We start from the raw sequence: 17,121 nt of genomic DNA, 5'->3' as shown, positions 1-17,121 counted from the left end.
GGAGGTCCCGCAGACCGGTCCTGTCCAACAGGTACACTGTACTTAATACGTGTGAGGATAAAGAAAAAGACTGCGGGGAGCTCAGCCACAAAGCTGAACTAGGCACTTTGCAGCTGAGGACTGTCCAAAGGGAGAGGAGCAGAATAGAAACATTGTTATTGGGGATTCAATAATTAGAGGAATAGCTCCATTGCAAGTCCCGAAGGGTGTGTTGCCTACCTGATGCCAGGGTAAGGGCTATGTCGAAGCGGCTGGAAAGAAATTTGGAAAGGGAGAGGGAAGATCCAGTTGTCGTGGATCATGTTGGGATGACTTCGGAAAGAACAGGGAAGAGGTCCTGCTGAGGGAGTCGCAGGATTAAGGAGCTAAATTAAAAGGCAGGACCTCAAGGGTAATAATCTCATGATTGTTACCCAAGCCACGTTCAAATTGGCAGATTAGGAATGCTAACGTGTGGCTAAAGGATTGGTGTGGGAAAGAGGGGGTCCATTTCATAGGACACTGGCACCCGTACTGGGACAGGAAGGAGCTGGGACGGTCTCCACCTGAACCGGGCTGGGACAAAAGTCCTAGTTGAAAGGATAAAAAGGCTGTAGAAACAATTTAAAATCAATAAAGTCGCCGGTGGGGAGGCCTCAGACAGAAATAATAATAGCACAAAGATTAAAAAAAGGGATGATAATGACGTCAAAGTCATCAACAGTGCTAACAGTAACATAAATACGTCAAGTTCAGAAAAAAATATAGGAAATAATAACAAAATAATTAATCAAAATACAACAGAAGTGATCAAAAAAACAAGAAATGTGGTAAGTTAAAACAGTTGTTACAAACAACATCAGGGCAAAAAGACAGGACAGGGTCTATTGCCAAATTAAAAGTTCTATACACAATTATACGTAGCATAAGAAATAAAGCAAGTCAATTAGAAGTGCAAATTCAGCTAAAAGGGTAATTCGTAATGGCCATCACTGAGACCTGGCTGCAAGCAGGGCATGTCATAAATATTCCCAGTTAAAAGGTCTTTAGAAAGGACACGGAAACTGGAAAAGGAGGAGCAGCAATATTGATAAGGGACACTATCACAGCATTAGAAAGAGGGGATATCAGTAAGGGTGAGCAAGCAGTACAAGCGCTCTGGGTAGAACTGAGGAATAAAAAAGGATACAAGGGAGTTGTTTATATACCTCCAAATAGCAGCGAGGAAGTAGCGGGGCACATAAACGTGGAGATCAGAGGAACTTGTTGTTCACTAGAGAAGAGGACACTGCCATTGTAATATTAAAGGAGGAGGTAGTAGTGATATTGGTTGGATAAAAATAGGTAAGCAGGAAGTATTTAAAATATTGGCAGTACTCCAAGTAGAAAAATCACCCGGTCCAGATGGGATGCATCCTAGGTTACCGAGGGAAGTAAGGGTGGAAATTGCGGAGGCTCCTTAGATATGGGGATGGTGCTGGAGGACTGGAGGATTGCAAATGTTACACCCCTATTCAAAAAAGGGGAGAGGGATAAACCTGGCAATTATAGGTCAGTCAGCCTAACATCGGTGGGGTAACTTTTAGAGACCATAATCCAGGACATAATTAATTGGCACATGGAAAAGTATGGGCTAATAAATGCCAGGCAACACGGATTTGTTAAAGGTAAATCACGTTTGACTAACTTGATTGAGTTCTTTGATGAAGTAATGGAGAGGGTAGTGCGGGTGATGTTGTGTATATGGACGTTCAAAATGCATTTGATAAAGTAGCACATAATAGACTTGTTAGCAAAATTGAAGCCCATGGGATTAATGGGACAGTGGCAGCTTGGATACAAAATTGTCTATTTGAGAGAGTAGTGGTAATCGGTTGTTTTTCAGACTGGAGGGAAGTATTCAGTGGTGTTTCCCACAGGTCAGTATTAAGACCACTGCTCTTTTTGATACATATTAATGACCTGGACTTGGGTATACGGAATACAATTTCAAAGTTTGCAGAAAACACAAAACTCGGAAATGTAGTAAACAATGCAGAGGATAGCAACAGACTTCAGGAGGAAATAGACAGACTGGTAGAATGGGCTGACACATAGCAGATAAAAATTAATGCAGAGAAGTGTAAGTGATACATTTTGGAAGGAAGATTGAGGAGAGGTAATATAAACTAAATGGTAACATTTTAAATGGGATGCAGAAACACAGAGACCTGGGGATTCACATACACAAATCTTTAAACGCGGCAGGGCAAGTTGATAAGATGGTTAAAAAAGCATACAGGATCCTTGGCATTGTAAACAGGCACAGGCAAAAGAAAGGAAGTTATGTTAAACCTTTATAAATTACTGGTTAGGCCTCAGCTGGAGTATTGTGTCCAATTCTGTGCTCCACACTTTAGGTAGGATGTGGAGAGAGCGTGGAGGAGATTTACTAGAATGGTTCCAGGGATGAGTTACTTCAGTTATGTGGGGAGATCAGAGAAGTTGGGATTGATCTCCTTAGAGCAGAGAAGTTTAAGGGGAGATTTAATAGAGTTGTTCAAAATTCTGAGGAATTTTGATAAAGTAAATACCAGAGGGAGATGAGGTGAATTTCTTTTACGCAGCAAGTTGTTATGATCTGGAATGCTCTGCCTAAAAGGGAACAGTAACTTTCAAAAGGGAACTGGATAAATACTTGAAGAGGAAAAAATTCTAGGACTATGGGGAAAGAGCAGAAGAGTACGATTAATTGGGTAGCTCTTTCAAAAAGCCAGCCCATGCATGATGGGCCGAATGGCTTTCTTATTTGTGGTATGATTCTATTCTTAATTTATCACCTCAAATCACATGCTACCACGAGCACGAATGGCAGTCCTATAACCACCTATTCCTCACCCAATGGTTGTGCAAATTAAAAAGCTCTCTGTTGGCACAACCCTAGTTTGAAACTATAGTATCCATAATTGTACATCAGGGTATTTTTCACAGTTGAAGTGGGCATAGTACAAAAAATTCACCAACCCTTCCCCCCTATACATTTCAAGGATACCCTAGTGACAACACCATTAGAAAAAGGACCAGTGAGTAAGTACACGACTCTAGTAATGCCACGTGGCTCCATACTTAGTACTGTACCATCCCTAACCCTAACCCTAACGCATCTACTAGAATTTCCTGAAGTTATTATTTTCAAATTTTAAAAAACTTAAGGAAATATATTTTTCAAATAACTACATTATTTAAATGTCATTGAAATTCATGAAACAGCAATGGATGGTTTTGAATATGAAGCAAACAGATATATTTTTCTGCTTGCAGTAAATGTTCCTTATTAAGAGGATGGCATATGTCATCAGCTAGTGCTCACCAGTGCATGTCTGCCCACTAGTCTTTTCATATTATATGGACTGAGACAGACACAAAAGAGGCAGGAATGAGTGCAATGCTTCATATCCCTTGGGCAAGCATATAAAGCCCGAATTATTGGTCATTTAATATCATACCGCAAAGGAGACAAACCAGAGTACTGCAGTGAAGATTGACTACCTGACTGTCCAGTAAAGTTCCATTTTTCAGACTGCTACGGAGCCGTTCTGCATTGCTTGCAAATATAAGGTAGTAGAGATTACGATGCAGACCCAAAGTATTTATGAAGGCAAATTATACATCATACCCTTTCAACATGCAAATATGAAAGTTAGCCAAGTAATGTTTTGTACTATCAATTATCAGATTGTTTAAAACTTTGAAGTAAAATGTTTAATTGTACCAAAATAATACCAACAAAGTGAAAATGATGAATACGACCACTCAGATGAATCTCTGTTTCAAATGTCCAGAAATGAAATGGATATCATCAGTTACTTGCGTGCTTCCACGATAAAACTTATATAGAATGTACAGCACAGAAACAGGCCATTCGGCCCAACTAGAGTGTGCCAGTGCTTATGCTCCACATGACCATCGACCCACCCTACTTCATCTAACCAATCAGTATAACCTCCTATTCCTTTCTCCCTCATATGTTTATCTAGCTTCCATTTAAATGCTATTCACCTCAACTATTCCTCGTGATAGTGAGTCCCACATTCTTACTACTCTTTGGGTAAAGATGTTTCTCCTGAATTACCTATTAGAGACGATCTTATATTTATGACCCCTATTTTTGGTCTTCCCCACAAGTGGAAACATCTTCTCTACGTCTACCCTATCAAACCCCTTCGTAATTTCAAACCTCTATCAGGTCACCCCTCAGCTTTCTCTTTTCTAGAGAAAAGAGCCCAAGCCGGTTCAATCTTTCCTGAAAGGTATAACCTCTCAGTTCTGGTATCATCTTGGTGCAAAAAAGATTTACCTTCTCCAGTTCCTCTATATCCTTTTAATAATAGAGACCAGAACTGTGCACAGTACTCCATGTGTGGTCTAACTAAGGTTCTATACAAGTTTAACATAACTTCTTTGCTTTTCAATTCTATCCCTCCAGAAATAAACCCCAGGGATTAGTTTGCTTTTTATACGGCCTTATTAACCTGCATCGCTACTTTTAGTGATTTGTGCATGTGTACCCCTAGATCCCTCTGCTCCTCTATCTGCTCCACTTAGACTCTTATTTTCCAAAGGATATGTGACCTCCTCATTCTTCCCACCAAAATGTAACACCTCATATTTGTCTATATTGAAATTCATATGCCAATTACACGCCCATCCTGCGAGTTTATTAATGTCCTCTTGCATTTTGTCGCAGTCCTCCTCAGTGTGAACTATACCCCCCCAATTTGGTGTCATCTGCAAATTTTAAAATTGTACTTCTGACGCCCGAGTTCAAATCGTTTATATAAATGGTGAACAACAGTGGCCCCAGCACCGATCCTTGTGGAACACCACTTCCCACCTTTTGCCAGTCTGAGTGGCTACCCTTAACTCCTACTCTCTGTTTTCTGTTTTGTAGCCAGCTTGCTATCCATTCTGCTACTTATCCACTGACTCCACATGCTCTGACCTTAGTCATGAGACTACTCTGTGGTATCTTATCGAAGGCCTTTTGAAAATCCAAATATATTATATTGACTGCATTACCCTGGACATTCTTTCTGTTACTTCTTCAAAAATTCAAGCATGACCTCCCCTTTTGAAATCCATGCTGACTACTCTTGCTGTGTCAGCTGTGGCTCAGTGGGTAGCACTCGCGCCTCTGTGGCAGAAGGCCGTGGGCTCAAGTCCCACTCCAGAGATGTGGGCACATAATTATTTCTGCCACTTCGCTGTCATTACCTGCAAATTTATCTTGTGCATCCCTTAACGATGCCATCCTATCCTGCTTTTTCTTTTGTTATTTATGTGGCTGTAGAATACATAGGAACATAGGAACAGGAATAGGCCATTTAGCCCTTCGAGCCTGTTCCGCCATTTAATGAGATCATGGCTGATTTGTGACTCATTATACCCGCTTTAGCCTCATAACCCTTAATACCTTTTGTAAACAAAAATCTATCACTCTCAAATTAACAATTGAGCTAGCATCAACTACCATTTGCGGCTCTAATTGTTAGGCTACGTCCCCTAGTCCTAGACTCCTCAACCAACGGAAATAGTTTCTCCCTATCTACCCTATCAGTTTCCCTTAATATCTTGAAAACTTCGATCAAATCACCCCTTAATCTTCTAAATTCCAGGGAATACAACCCTAGTTTGTGTAATCTCTCCTCATAATTTAACTCTTGGACTCCAGGTATCATTCTAGTAAGTCTACGATGCACTCCCTCCAAGACCAATATATCCTTCCTAAGGTGCAGTGCCAGGTCTAACCAGGGCTTGTAGAGCTGTAGCTTGCCTTACTATTTCTTTTTATATTCCTTGATAATTTAATTTTGTATTTCCTCTTTGCCTTCCTAATTGTTCTTTTGACTTCTTTCCTAACTTCTTTGTATTCTCTTTTGTCATCCTCTCTTTTGTTGACCAAGTACTTAGTTTATACCTTTTTCCTCAGTTTCAATTTTACCCTTATCTCTTTATTCATCCATGGTGTTTCATTATTGGCAGAATATATTTCTCCTGGACTCTACTGATCACTGTTTTAAATATTTCCCACTGCTGTTCTATCTCTTTGTTTGCCAATATTATTTTCCAGTTTATTTTCCCTAGTTCAAATCTCATCCCCATAAAATCAGCTTTTTCCCAATCTATTACTTTGGTCTTTGACTTACTTATGTCCTTCTCAATCTTTATCTTAAACCTTATTAATCTTATCTGCTCTGGTTCATTTCCCATTACTAGATCCAGCAGTGATTCCTCTCTTCTTGGCCTTCTTACATACTGGGTAAGAAAGAAGTCCTAAACATGCAGTAAAAACTCCATTCCCTTTTACCCTTTCTCTGTGGCTTCTTTCCAGTTTATTTGGGGGTAGTTGAAATCTCCCATGATTATTATTCTGTCTTTTATTCGTTTAATTGATTTGCTTATATATTTCTTCCTCCACCTCCCTTCCACTCTTAGATGATCTGTACAAAACCCTCATTAACGTGATCGATCTCTTCTTATCCTTTATCTCAATCCATATGGATTCTGTTTCTATCTTTGTTAGTTATGTTCCTTTTTCTATTGCCATTGTTATCTCTAATTAGTACAGATACCACTCCCCCCATTTCTTCCTTCCCTATCCTTTCTAAACATGTTAAAACCTGCAATATTTATTTGCCAGTCCGGTTCTTTACATAGCTATGTTTCAGTTATACCTATTATATCTGATTCCTCGCTACAAATTATTGCCTCCAGTTTCCCCAGTTTATTTTGGATGCTGTGTACATTGCTGCACAGACCCTTTAATTTGCTTTTTTTTTTAGTCAGTCCTCTCACTTTATTTTTAAGGCTTTTTATACTTTTGTTCCTTAACTGTATTTGTTTCTTGACTGTTTATGTTATCTTTATTCCTTGCCATGGTTTGATCTTTACTCTCATCTGCAGTTTCTTTTATCTTCACGCTTATGTAATTTCTACCAGATTCCTCCCCCATCTTACCAGTTTAAAGCCTTATTCACAGCCCTGTTTTTCCTTTCTGCTTGGACTTGTCACATTTTGGTTCGGGTGGAACTCAGTGGTACAGCTCCTTCCTGTCCCAGTACTGGTGCCAGTGTCCCATGAAATGGAACCCCTCCTTCCCACAACACTTTTTCAGCCACACATTCACCAATGTCAATTAGCATGTTGTTTGGGCAGCAATGCTTAGATTAGCACTTGTGAGGTCCTGCTTTTTAAATTTAGTTCCTAACTTCTGATATTCCCTTAGCAGGACCGCCTCCTTGTTCTTTCATATGTCATTGGTCCCAACATGGACCACGACAACTGGAGTTTCAACCACCCTTTCCAAGTTCCTCGTCAGTTGCTCCGAGATGTCCTTTACCCTTGCACCAGGTAGGCAACACATCATCCTAGACCCTCGGTCACTACTGCAGAAAAAGCTGCATTAATTTCCCCCTAATTATAGAATCCCCTATGACTGTCACATTTCTATTCTCCATCCCTTGGACTGTCTCCCGCTCTACGGTGCCATGGTTAGCATTCTGATTATCCTCTCTGCAGTCTTCATCCTTATCTTCACAGATATCAATACATCTTACCTGTTGGACAGGACCAGCATCTGCATGACCTCCTTCTCTAACTCCCCTGTTGACTGACAGTCACACACTCCCCTTCCTGCATCTGTGCTTTCCTCTGAGGTGTGATGGTATTCTGGAGTAAGCTATCCAGAAATTCCTCCCCCTTCCTTATGTGTCAGAATGTCTCTAACTCGCACTCTAATACAACGACTCTGAGCTGGAGTGACTCAAGGAAGAGACATTACCTACAGATGTGGAAATGCGGGACAGTCTCGCTGTCCACAAACACCCACATACTGTAGCTCCAACACATAGCCTGTACTGCCATTTCTGTTCTTTATTTGTTTAGTTATTAATTAGCATTCTTTATTTCTAGAAATAATAGAATCACAAGAGATCTAGATTATAATTAGTAAATGGATTTAGCTTAATTTCAAATTAGTTAGTAATTAATTTTGCTGATTATTACTTAATTATTTCTTTACCCTTTTTTAAGATAGTTATTTCTCAATCAACGACAAACAACTGCAATTATTATAGAGTGTATACTAAATTAATTACTAAATTACTAGATTGAATTAAATGTATTCAAACCATTTCCATAATCAGAAAGCCAATAACTCTTATCCTGAGGCAACAAGAAAAGAGTAGCTTACTTAATGGGACTGAAATTTTGCAGGGATTGTCCTGATCTTCTGACATAACTTCAGCAGGAGTTTGGTGAAACACCCAGAGTAATGGTATAAATGACTGAAATAGGCCACTTATACAATAAAGGGCAAGGACGGGGGGGGAATTCCTGAAATATGTACAGGAGATCTTTCATTATCAGTGTGTTTCCAGCCCAACGAGGAAGGAAGCAGTGCTGGATTTAGTTCTGGGGAATGAAATGGGGCAAGTGGAGCATGTTTCAGTGGGAGAGCACTTGGGAAACAGTGCTCACAATATCATTAGGTTAACAGTAGTTATGGAAAAGGACAAGAAACAATCAAAGGTGAAGATACTCAACAACAAAGAGGGCTAATTTCAGTAAATTGAAAAGGATCTGGCCCAGATGGAATGGAAACAAAGACTATCAGATAAAACATTAAATGAGCAATGGGAGGCCTTCTAGGAGGAGATAGTTCAGGTACAGGCTACACATATTCCCACCAGGGGGAAAGGAAGGGCATCCAAAGCTAGAGCTCCCTGGATGACTAAAGAAATTGCGATTAAAATGAAACAGAAAAAGGAGGGTTATGATAAATGTCAGGTTCATAATATAGTAGAGAATCAAGCAGAATACAGAAAGTGCAGAGGAGGACTGAAAAAGGAAATAAGAGGGGCAAAGTGAATGTATGACAAAAGATTAGTGGGTAACATAAAAGGGAACACTAAAGTATTTAATAAACATATAAAGAGTAAAAGGATAGTCAAAGGAAAGGTAGGGCTGATTATACACCAAAAAAGGAAATCGACTTGCGGAGGCAGAGGTACTGAATGAGAACTTTGCATCTGTCTTTACTAAAAAAGAGGATGCTATCAATAAAGGAGGAGTGGGTAGAGAAATTGGAGAGGGTAGAAATAAATAAATAGGAAGTGCTTATACAGCTGACAGCGCTCAAAGTAGAAAAGTCACCCGGGCCCAGATGGGATGCACTCCAGGTTGCTGAGGGAATTAATGGTGACTTTGGCTTTGTCCACAATCTTCCAATCCTCCTTGGATATGGGAGTGGTGCCAGAGGACTGGAGGGTTGCAAATGTTGTACCCCATTCAAAAAAAGGGAGAGAGATAAACCAGGCAATCACAGGTCAGTCAGCCTAACATCGGTGGTGGGGAAAGTTCCAGAGGCCATAATCCAGGACAAAATTAATTGTCACATGGAAGATCAAGGGTTAATAAAAGACAGCCAACATGGATTTGTTAAAGGCAAATTGTGCCTGGCAAACTTGATAGAGTTCTTCAATGAATTAACAAAGAGGTTTGATGAAGGTAATGCAGCTGATGTTGTGTATATGGACTTTCAGAAGGCATATGATAAAGTGCCACAAAGAAGGTACAGCACAGAAACAGGACATTTGGCCCAACTGGTCCATGCAGGTGTTTATGCTCCACACGAGCCTCCTCTCACCCCAAACCGATCAACATATCCTTCTATTCCTTTCTCCCTCAAGTGTTTATCTAGCTTCCCCTTAAATGCATCTACATTATTCGCCTCAACTGCTCCTTATGGTAGCGAGTTCCACATTCTAACCACTCTTCCTGAATTCCCTACTGAATTTATTAGTGACTATCTTATTGTTATGGCCCCCAGTTTTGGTCTCCCCCACAAATAGAAACATCTTCTCCACATTGGCCCTATCCAACCCTTTTGTAATCTTGAAGATTTCTATCAGGTCACACTTCAGCTTTCTCTTTTCTAGAGAAAATAGCCCCAGCCTGTTCAATCTTTCCTGATAGGTATAACCTCTCAGTTCTGGTGTCATCCTTATAAATCTTTTTTGCACCTTCTCCAGTGTCTCTATATCTTTTTTATAATATGGAGTCCAGAACTATCACAGTACTCACGTGTGGTCTAACCAAGGTTCAAATCCCTCCATGGCCTTGCCCATCCCTATCTCTGTAATATCCTCCAGCCCAACAACCCTCCGAGATCTCTGCACTCCTCCAATTCTTGCCTCTTGCACACCTCCTATTTTAATCGCTCCACCATTAGCGGCCATGCCTTCAGCTGCCTAGGCCCTAAGCTCTGGAATTCCCTCACCAAACCTCTCTGCCTTTCTACCTCACTTTCCTCCTTTAAGACATTCCTTAAAACCTACCTCTTGACCAAGCGTTTAGTCACCTGTCCTAATATCACCTTATGTGGTTTGGTGTCAAATTTTGTTTGATAATGCTCCTGTGGAGGCCAAGGGAGGTTTTACTATGTCCAAGACACTATAATAATGCAAGTTGTTGTTGTTGAACACAACTTCTCTGCTTTTCAATTCTGTCCCTCTAGAAATGAACCCCACTGCGTGGGGGCTTGCTTTTTTTATGGCCTTATTAACCTGCGTTGCAACTTTTAGTGATTTGTACATTTGTACCCCTAGATCCCTTTGCTCCTCTACCCCATATTTTCCAAGCAGTATGTGACCTCCTTATTCTTCCTACCAAAATGCACCACCTCACACTTATCTATATTGAAATAAATTTGCCAATTACACACCCATTCTGCAAGTTTATTAATATCTTGTATTTTGTTGCAGTCTTCCTCAGTATTAACTATACCCCCCAATTTGGTGTTGTCCGCAAATTTTGAAATTGTACTTCCGATTCCCGAGTCCAGATCGTTTATGTAAATAGTGAACAACAATGGTCGCAGCACCGATAAGCACCGATCCTTTATAGGAAGTTATGCTAAACCTTTATAAATCACTGGTTAGGCCTCAGCTGGAGTATTGTGTCCAAATCTGGGCACCGCATTTTTGGAAAGATATTAAGGCCTTGGGGGGATACAGAGGAGATTTATCAGGATTAGGGATTTCAGTTATGTGGAGAGAGGAGAAGCTGGGATTGTTTTCCTTAGAGCAGAGAAGGTTAAAGGGAGATTTAATAGAGGTGTTCAAAATTATGAGGGGTTTTGATAGAGTAGATAATGAGAAGCTGTTTCCACTGGCAAGGAGGGTCAGTAACCGGAACACACAGATTTAAGATAATTGGTAAAAAATACAGGTAGGAAAAAGAGGAGAATTTTTTTTAATACATTGAGTTGTTTCAATCTGGAATCTACTGCCTGAAAGGGTGGTGGAAGCAGATTCAATAGAAATTTTCAAAAGGGAATTGGACATATACTTGGAAAGGAAAAAATTGCAGGGCTGTGGGGAAAGAGCAGGGGAGTAGGACGAATGGGAAAGCTTTTTCAAGGCGCTGGCACAGGCACAATGTGCTGTATGTTTCTATGATTCGCCATTTCTCCAGAGCTTCCACTGATGCTCAGTTGAAGTTACGATAAAGCTCGAGGCAACCCCGTAAAGAAATTCAGAGCCAATACATTTTTGTTAATAAATCATGTAGGGGTAGAGTTTCCGCTAGTTTGCACTGGTTTTATCAGCCCAATCCAGTTGAACCAGTGCAAAAGATTGGGGCCACGCCCCCCCCCCCGATCAAAATAACGATAATGGCGAGTCTCGCCCGCTCATGGAGGATCTTCAAATTAGGCTCATTTTCTTAGGTGCATAGGCACTAGCAGGCATATTTTTACATCTTAAAAAATATTTAACTTACTAAAAAACTGACTGATGTACACCAATGGTTCAGTATAGTTTGTTTAAGTCATTTTCAGTAATTTAAAATCAGGTTACACACAGGTGGAGGTCGAGATGCTTATTAAAAATGCTTATTTTTTGTGATAAACCCATTTTCAGCTGTATTAATAAAACTGCACCAGTTTATCACTCTTAAATACATTTAAATACGTCAATGAATATTTTTTATTGCAAAGAAAAAAAATTAAACGATTACGAGCTACGCTGTCGGATGGCGCATGTTCTCAAAGATTTTAAGTTTGTGATTATGCAAATGCATTTTAGCGGAAACTCGAACTGTAACCTAACCAGCACAATTTTCGGGTGCAATCTGTGCCCAATTACCAATTGCACCCAAAGCGGAAACTCTACCCCATGCAGTGAAACCGATATAAACGGATACTCCCAAAAAACGGACACCTGCAAAACACGGACACTTATTGAGAGACCCAAATAACTTACATGGTACAATATACAAGAGGCACTCTGAAACCACAGACACTAGCAAATTACGAACTACAGTCAACCTTCAATGCACGAAGCCCTTTTATAACTTGAAACATGGGACGCGCAGGTCAGCACGAGGTTGCAGCGGGTTTTGTGAAAGAAATGGCTTTTGTGGAATGGCATCCACAGCAGCAGAGAAACCGCTCTATCTCTGGAATTGAATTCTTGAACGGCTCCATCCCAGGGATAGAGTGGTTTCTCTGCCACTATGGCAGAGATGCAATGATCAGCGATCAAGATGCAATGATGTCAGGAGATTACAGCTGGGCCTTGTTTTTCACACAATTGTGTTTAGCAGCTCTAACAGCGGAATTAAAGATTATGAGTAGAAGTGAAAGTTAGCTTCACATTGATCAAGGGACAGATATAATTGGAAAAAATTTCTGGAAGCACTGCAGGCACTGCTGAACCACAGCACAGTAACAAGCAAAGCAGAAAGGGACAGTGAGGTATGAAACCTTCCATGCAGTTAGAATAACACCAGTCATTGCACTGACATAGCTGGAAGAAACAGTTAGAATAGAATCATAGAAGTTTACAACATAGAAACAGGCCCTTCGGCCCAACATGTCCATGTCGCCCAGTTTATACCACTAAGCTAGTCCCAATTGCCTGCACTTGGCCCATATCCCTCTATACCCATCTTACCCATGTAACTGTCCAAATGCTTTTTAAAAGACAAAATTGTACCCGCCTCTACTACTGCCTCTGGCAGCTCGTTCCAGACACCCTTTGAGTGAAAAAATTGCTCCTCTGGACCCTTTTGTATCTCTCCCCTCTCACCTTAAATCTATGCCCCCTCGTTATAGACTCCCCTACCTTTGGGAAAAGATTTTGACTATCCACCTTATCTATGCCCCTCATTATTTTATAGACTTCTATAGGATCTCCCCTTAACCTCCTACTCTCCAGGGAAAAAAGTCTCAGTCTATCCAACCTCTCCCTATAAGTCAAACCATCAAGTCCCGGTAGCATCCTAGTAAATCTTTTCTGCACTCTTTCCAGTTTAATAATATCCTTTCTATAATAGGGTGACCAGAACTGTACACAGTATTCCAAGTGTGGCCTAACTAATGTCTTGTACAACTTCAACAAGACATCCCAACTCCTGTATTCAATGTTCTGACCAATGAAACCAAGCATGCTGAATGCCTTCTTCACCACCCTATCCACCTGTGACTCCACTTTCAAGGAGCTATGAACCTGTACTCCCAGATCTCTTTGTTCTATAACTCTCCCCAACGCCCTACCATTAATGGAGTAGGTCCTGGCCCGATTCGATCTCCCAAAATGCATCACCTCACATTTATCTAAATTAAACTCCATCTGCCATTCATCGGCCCACTGGCCCAATTTATCAAGATCCCGTTGCAATCCTAGATAACCTTCTTCACTGTCCACAATGCCACCAATCTTGGTGTCATCTGCAAACTTACTAACCATGCCTCCTAAATTCTCATCCAAATCATTAATATAAATAACAAATAACAGCAGACCCAGCACCGATCCCTGAGGCACACCGCTGGTCACAGGCATCCAGTTTGAAAAACAACCCTCGACAACCACCCTCTGTCTTCTGTCGTCAAGCCAATTTTGTATCCAATTGGCTACCTCACCTTGGATCCTGTGAGATTTAACCTTATGTAACAACCTACCATGGGGTACCTTGTCAAAGGCTTTGCTGAAGTCCATGTAGACCACGTCTACTGCACAGCCCTCATCTATCTTCTTGGTTACCCCTTCAAAAAACTCAATCAAATTCGTGAGACATGATTTTCCTCTCACAAAACCATGCTGACTGTTCCTAATCAGTCCCTGCCTCTCCAAATGCCTGTCGATCCTGTCTCTCAGAATACCCTCTAACAACTTACCCACGACAGATGTCAGGCTCACCGGTCTATAGTTCCCAGGCTGTTCCCTGCCGCCCTTCTTAAACAAAGGCACAACATTTGCTACCCTCCAATCTTCAGGCACTTCACCTGTAGCTGTCGATGATTCAAATATCTCTGCTAGGGGACCCGCAATTTCCTCCCTAACCTCCCATAACGTCCTGGGATACATTTCATCAGGTCCCGGAGATTTATCTACCTTGATGCGCGTTAAGACTTCCAGCACCTCCCTCTCTGTAATATGTACACTCCTCAAGACATCACTATTTATTTCCCCAAGTTCCCTAACATCCATGCCTTTCTCAACCGTAAATACCGATGTGAAATACTCATTTAGGATCTCACCCATCTCTTGTGGTTCCGCACTTAGATGACCTTGTTGATCCTTAAGAGGCCCTAGTCTCTCCCGAGTTACTCTTTTGCCCTTTATGTATTTGTAGAAGCTCTTTGGATTCTCCTTTGCCTTATCTGCCAAAGCAATCTCATGTCCCCTTTTTGCCCTCCTGATTTCTCTCTTAACTCTGCTCCGGCAATCTCTATACTCTTCAAGGGATCCACTTGATCCCAGCTGTCTATGCATGTCATATGCCTCCTTCTTCTTTTTGACTAGGGCCTCAATCTCCCGAGTCATCCAAGGTTCCCTACTTCTACCAGCCTTGCCCTTCACTTTATAAGGAATGTGCTTACCCTGAACCCTGGTTAACACACTTTTGAAAGCTTCCCACTTACCAGACGTCCCTTTGCCTGCCAACAGACTCTCCCAATCAACATCTGAAAGTTCCTGTCTAATACCATCAAAATTGGCCTTTCCCCAATTTAGAATTTTAACTTTTGGGCCAGACCTATCATTCTCCATAGCTATCTTAAAACTAATGGAATTATGATCACTGGTCCCAAAGTGATCCCTCACTAACACTTCTGTCACCTGCCCTTCCTTATTTCCCAAGAGGAGGTCAAGTTTTGCCCCCTCTCTAGTCGGGCCATCCACATACTGAATGAGAAATTCCTCCTGAATACACTCAACAAATTTCTCTCCATCCAAGCCCCTAATGCTATGGCTGTCCCAGTCAATGTTGGAAAGTTAAAGTCCCCTACTATTACCACCCTATTTTTCTTGCAGCTGTCTGTAATCTCCTTACATATTTGCTCCTCAATTTCCCGTTGACTATTTGGGGGTCTGTAGTACAATCCTATCAACGTGATCTCTCCCTTCTTATTTTTCAGTTCTACCCATATTGACTCAGTGAGCGAACCCTCGGATATATCCCCTCTCACTACTGCTGTGATGTTCTCCCTAATCAAGAATGCAACTCCCCCTCCTCTCTTACCTCCTGCTCTATCTTTCCTATAGCATCTGTACCCTGGAACATTGAGCTGCCAGTCCTGCCCCTCCCTTAGCCATGTTTCAGTAATAGCTATAACATCCCAGTCCCATGTACCCATCCATGCCCTGAGTTCATCTGCCTTGCCCATCAGACTTCTTGCATTGAAATAAATGCAGTTTAATCTAGACTTCCCTTGGTCTTTGCCCTGCTTTCTCAGACCATCTGTCCGGTCATGTTTTGTACACTCTCCCTTACTGCCTTTTGTTTCTGTCACCACTTTACTTCCCACTGACTTCCTGCATCAGTTCCCATCCCCCTGCCACATTAGTTTAAACCCTCCCCAACAGCACTGGCAAACACTCCCCCTAGGACATTGGTTCCAGTCCTGCCCAGATGCAGACCGTCCAATTTGTACTGGTCCCACCTTCCCCAGAACCGGTTCCAATGGCCCAGGAATTTGAATCCCTCCCTCTTGCACCATCTCTCAAGCCACGTATTCATCCTAGCTGTCCTGTCATTCCTACTCTGACTAGCCCGTGGCACTGGTAGCAATCCTGAGATTACTTCCTTTGAGGTCCTACTTTTTAGTTTAACTCCTAACTCCCTAAATTCAGCTTGTAGGACCTCATCCCGTTTTTTTACCTATATCTTTGGTACCTATATGCACCACGAGTTGGACCAGAGAAAAGGGAAAAAAGGGTTGTTTTCCCCCCCTTTATTGGCCCTGGGTTTTTTCTCTTGATTTTTGCTTCTCCCAGGAGATTACATGGCTGCGGGGGTGCGCGGGAGGGAAGAAGTATTTAGTCATGATGGTCCTGCCATCATGATGTGGGTCAGGCTTGATGGACCAGGCAGTCATTTCCTGTCAGTCAATTTCGTATGTTCGTATGGATGGCGGGTAAGGAACTCACCATTCGGCAAAAGCCGTTTCTTTCATAAAAGCCGTCGCCGCCTGACGCATGCGCTGACCTCATCAGCCTCTCGAATCAAGGAAAGCAGATGCAAATAGTTAGAGGGGCCATCCTTTCCCGTCCCAGCACCTTGTCCATATATTCTTTCAGTGGCTGCTGGCAGTTCCTCTCCCCTGATCCTGCCAACATCTCCTTTTCCTCAGCCTCTCATGGTGGATCCGGTTCTTTGAGGAGTTTTGGCTTTGGGGAGTGAAGATGGATGGATGTCTCTGCTGCTCTCGAGTGATGGGCAGGACTATGAGTCCCAGCTGTCAGTCAGTCTTCCTGCAGACTCACTGCTCAACCGGAAAAATGATTTCACTCCTACACATTATGTGACCTGTTGTGTTTTCCCTCCCAAATGTTCTCAATCCATTCTGAGACTTGTCTTTGGAAGCTTCAATATAACGGCACAACCTGTCATCACATTTCCCCCTTTTTTGGTCCTTTGACTGCCCTAAAGTTGGTGAGTAGAACTGAGAACCACAGTTCATTACTAAAGTTACAATTTGCTCCAAGTGAGAGCGGTTTGAAATGAAACAGGAATTTAGACTGAAAAACTGTTAAGTGAACAGAGCTGAACGCTGATATGTGGGAGGGGGATTCTGAGCATTGTTGCAGCTGATTAGGT

The 17,121-nt window shown here is 41.7% G+C and overlaps 1 protein-coding gene across 2 annotated transcripts in view; it reads right to left on the bottom strand.

Annotated features, from left to right (window-relative positions):
- Positions 1 to 17,121, bottom strand: part of uggt2 (UDP-glucose glycoprotein glucosyltransferase 2) — a 685,376-nt gene that overhangs the window by 517,733 nt on the left and 150,522 nt on the right. The gene's annotated exons all lie outside the window — the stretch shown is intronic.

The sequence above is a fragment of the Heptranchias perlo genome, chromosome 6 (assembly GCF_035084215.1).
Source record: "Heptranchias perlo isolate sHepPer1 chromosome 6, sHepPer1.hap1, whole genome shotgun sequence".
NCBI lineage: Eukaryota > Metazoa > Chordata > Chondrichthyes > Hexanchiformes > Hexanchidae > Heptranchias > Heptranchias perlo.
Note: the sequence above shows the minus strand (reverse complement) of the source record. Positions and strands in the feature narration are given on the sequence as shown.